We start from the raw sequence: 4608 nt of genomic DNA, 5'->3' as shown, positions 1-4608 counted from the left end.
ATACATACATACACACATATATATATAAAATGCACATAAAATATAATTCTAATATGCACTCATATGTCTCTATATATTATAATGTGTGTCTATCTGTCTGTTTGTGTGCATATATAATACTTATATATGTATATTATTTATATATACAGAAATACACATACATACATACAGACACTCATATTATAATATAGAGACATATTAGTGAATATTATATGTACCATATATATTTATATTCATGTATATGTGTTATATATATTGTACATATATAAGTATGCATACATGTTATATATGTCAATATATAAAAATATTGCACAAACATATGTAGATATTCCATCTCTTTTTATTATGTTTAGTCTTTTACGATAATACGTCATTAGTCATAAATCAGAAGTTAATTAAAAATTAATAGAAGGTAATAATAAAGAGAGATAATAATAAAGAGAGATAGAAGTTATTCATATTTAGCTTTTCACAGATACAGATATAATATAGACACATTCATACATAGATATAATATAGACACATTAATGAATATTAGAATTATATTTTATGTGCATAATGATGCACACATATTATAAATCGAGGTCACATCCATGTTTTTTTAATGAAACATGTAATTTTTATTGTAGATTCTAATACACAGTTATTATTGATATGTCATCAACTTATACGAGTTAAGTTCGAAAAAAATCTCAGTCTAATGCAAAAATGATTCTACATATATCAAATAGCTATAATTTTAGAAAAGTTTCTTCCTTCTCAGGATTATTATTAAAATTTCAGACAGATGTTAGTTTCTTTGTTTCTTGTTCAGTAATATCAAGCAATCAGCTTTTGATTCCATCATGACAATGCATCCATTTACATTTCTTCAATTGCAGACGCAAAATTCTACAAATTGGTTTCGCAATCGTATTTCACCAAATTTGATAATCGAAATGCCTCTGGCAGTAAATTAAAAATAGCCCACGATGAACGCCTCTGACATTGGATCATAATTAGGCAAAGCACAATTTATTGTTATAACATTTAACCAGAGCAGTTGAATGATAAATAAAAGTAATATTTTCACGAATGACATAAAGATACTAACCTTTTCTATTCTGACTTTACAGGGTGCCTTCCAATAAGAACACATATGACAGTAACCAATTTTGGCTTTATAGGATGCCTTCTAACAAGAGACATAGTGTGACACGGTATGACATGGTGCATTATTACAATCTTATTGTTTGCCAATGTACAAGGATGTGGTAATCACTGTGGTGTACTGAGTCGCTTGTTAGAAAACATCCATAACCTTCTTTTACCAAAGGCAGACAATTTTCTGCTATTACATTTTTTCCATTTTGTGGATACAAAACACTCTATATATATATTATATATGAGTGTGTGTAGAACATTACACTACACTACACTAAATTAACAATAATAATATTGTTGCTTGGCAACGATGCTGTGAACACGGGTCATACTGGTTACAGCTGATTCATATAACGTTGTTTTCTATAGCGTCACGCAAAACGGTATATGTATGCATGTACATATACATATATACAAAAAATTTTCACTTTTCATCTGAAAAGATAATCGATATCATGGTCACGTTATCTTCTTCTCAAAGACTAATTAAGAAAAGGCGTTCATCGTATCTAGATCCACATATTGCAAAAAACTATCTATTATCTTTGAAGTTTTATTATTGATGCATCATTTAAATACATTTTCCAGGTTTAATCCACTAAAAAAGAAAAAAAATACAAACAGATAGCCAGATATATGACGCGATAAAGTAAAATTCTATATTACATTCTGTGGCATAAAAGCGTGATCAGTAGCTCTTTAAAAGAAACCGAATATATCATAAAAATAATAAAGTAATTTTAAAAATACATTACATTCAGTAAAATGCTTACTTATTAATATGCATTTACTTATTAATATGATGTTCAATCATCATTATTACGAAAATAACAATTATGTAGGAAGGAAAATATTTTCATGATAATTTGCTAGAAGGTATGGTCGCATGTTTCTTATACTGTAATGCTCTTGAGATTCACGTCTGCGCGCGATCTAGGTTCGAACGTTTGAGCGGTTATGAAAAAAAAGTAAGCAGCAATTCAAAAATCGAAATGCGCAACTAATTCCGAGCACACTGAAGTACATGTATAATTTTTATAATTTTAATCTTGTGTGACTTCATGCTGTCAACATTTCTGCTTGCCGCTCTACTCTGATTTCGCTTTCTTATTTAATTAATGCGTTCTCTCGTGAAAAGTGCTGCCTTTACTTATTAGCTCGCTGCACATTTTTTCATTTTATTATAGTCATTAGTGCTTATTGCAACACCTTAGTTTTATTTTCTAATTTTTTACTTTTAACATTTTCACGAATGCTGGTCGGCGAACAGAATGTATTTTTGTGAGTGAGTGACGCGTTTCTTTCTGCGTTTTATTTAATTTGTGCATTTGTACTGCGTTAATAGTGTGTTTTTCATTACATTCTTGTAATATTTTATCACTGCGTAATAATTTCTATAGTCATAATTTTATGTTCAAATGTAGCTGTTATATCGTTATTGTTTATTCATCATTCGTTTCTGCCTTTGTTTAAAGAACAGATACGAATATAAATAATTATTTTGCTAAATTGCTACGTGCCTTTGTTGTGCGATCCTATGCGTAAATACATTCTCTTGTACTGTGTCTAATTTCGTGTAATTTAGTATGAGTCGACGTGTATCAAATGTAAACGCTTTATTTCGCGTAAGCACTCTTGCGCTGACAATAGTTTGCACTCTTCCAATGATTGCGATCCTATTGTTGCAACCGTTGTCTCTACTTGGAGCTGATGCTGCCTCCTTGGCTAGTTGTGTCTCGCCATCTTTTCTCTCACCTCTACCTGACGAGAGTGACGGAATACGGTGTCATTTTTCCTAGATGTTTTCTGATGTCTCATCGGCTCTTTCTGCAGTTAAGTCGTCCTTGTCTGTGCCTACTCTAACTAAATCCATTTCTTCTTTGGAATACAGAATTGTTCGTATTGTCAGGACTTAGTTTTCTATTGGGTTGTCCGGAAAGTTCGTCAATTTTGAAAGAAAATTGAAACGCAGAAGATTTAAATTTTAGTACACATTTATTAAATTATTGTATATCTCATCAATTATCATGTTTTGAAATCATTGTTGCTATTATACGTTAAAGAGAAAGGTGTATGATTAATCTTGTCGCTTATCGTGTTGCAATATCATGTGAGACTTATGATTAGAAAATCGAGTCAAACATGAGTATCGTGGGTGAGAATCATGGTATTTAGCGGGCCAAAACGTAAACACGTTCCAGACTGTTGATTATGACACGTGCCATTGGAATTTAAATCGTAGGGCAAGGGATTAATACAATTTAATAAAAATTATGTTAGAATGTCCCTTTCCCTCTTATGATACATGTCAAGCGGCCGAGAAAGTATTTCCAATCGCTAGAAACAAACTACAGAGAGAAGGATTCTCACAGGTTCGCTGTGTTGCTATTATATATAAATTTTAGTAGAAAGTTGGATTTAGTAAAGAAAATTATAATTATGGGTTGTTCAAAAAGTCATTGCGTTTTTTCCAATAGATAGCGTTGTCCACGTTTATTTGTATGCGAGCATGACATTAATGTCAAATGTTTACGCGCGTTTTGTTGTTGACACTCAATCTAAAAACTAAAAAAAAAGTTGACGCGATTCGGTCGAGTTTTGCGCTTGCAATTGTCGTTCGAACATGAAGAATTTTGAAGAGCGTATTCGCTATATTCTGTTTTATTACTTCAAAAAAGGGAAGAAAGCAACTGAAGCAAGGGAAAAGTTGTGTCGAGTTTACGGTAGAAATGTCGTCAAAACCGCCAATATCAGAACTGATTCGCCCGATTCCGTGATTTTTCAGTCAAAGACGCTCATCGCTCCGGTAGACCTTCCAAAATTAACGACGATGAAATGAAAGCATTGGTGCAAGCAATAAGCATTCAACGGTTCGGGAGCTTGCTACCGCTCTAAAAGTGTCCGTTGGAAGTGTTCATGGCCATTTGAAATCGCTAGGCTTCGTAAAGAGCTCGATGTTTGGGTATCGTATGAGTTGAAAGAAATCATCTGACAAATCGCATGAGCGTCTGCGATCAATTCATCAAACGCGAAGAAAACGATTCGTTCTTGAAGCTATGATCACGGGCGACGAAAAATGGATTGTTTACAACAATGTCAGGCGAAAAAGAAGTTGGAGTAGGCGAGGTGAAGCACTGGAAAGGCAAGCAAAGGCGGAGATCCACCAAAAGAAGGTAATACTATCAATGTTGTGGAATTGGAAGGGAGTCTTCTATGAGCTATTTCCAAAGAACAAAACGATTAATTCCGATGTCTACTGTGAACAGCTGCAGAAATTAAGTGACCATCGCATAGAAACGTCCCGAGCTAATCAATTGTAAGAGTGTGGTGTTTCACCACGATAATGCGAGACCACACACAAGTTTGGTCACTCGGCAAAAATTGTTGCAACATTGTTATGTTACCACATCCATCGTATAGCCCAGACCTTGCACATTCCATCTCAGACTTCCATCTCTTTCGCTC

Source organism: Atta colombica, unplaced genomic scaffold (genome assembly GCF_001594045.1).
Source record: "Atta colombica isolate Treedump-2 unplaced genomic scaffold, Acol1.0 scaffold33, whole genome shotgun sequence".
NCBI lineage: Eukaryota > Metazoa > Arthropoda > Insecta > Hymenoptera > Formicidae > Atta > Atta colombica.
The sequence above is the reverse complement of the archived record's forward strand: the minus strand, read 5'-3'. Positions refer to the sequence as shown.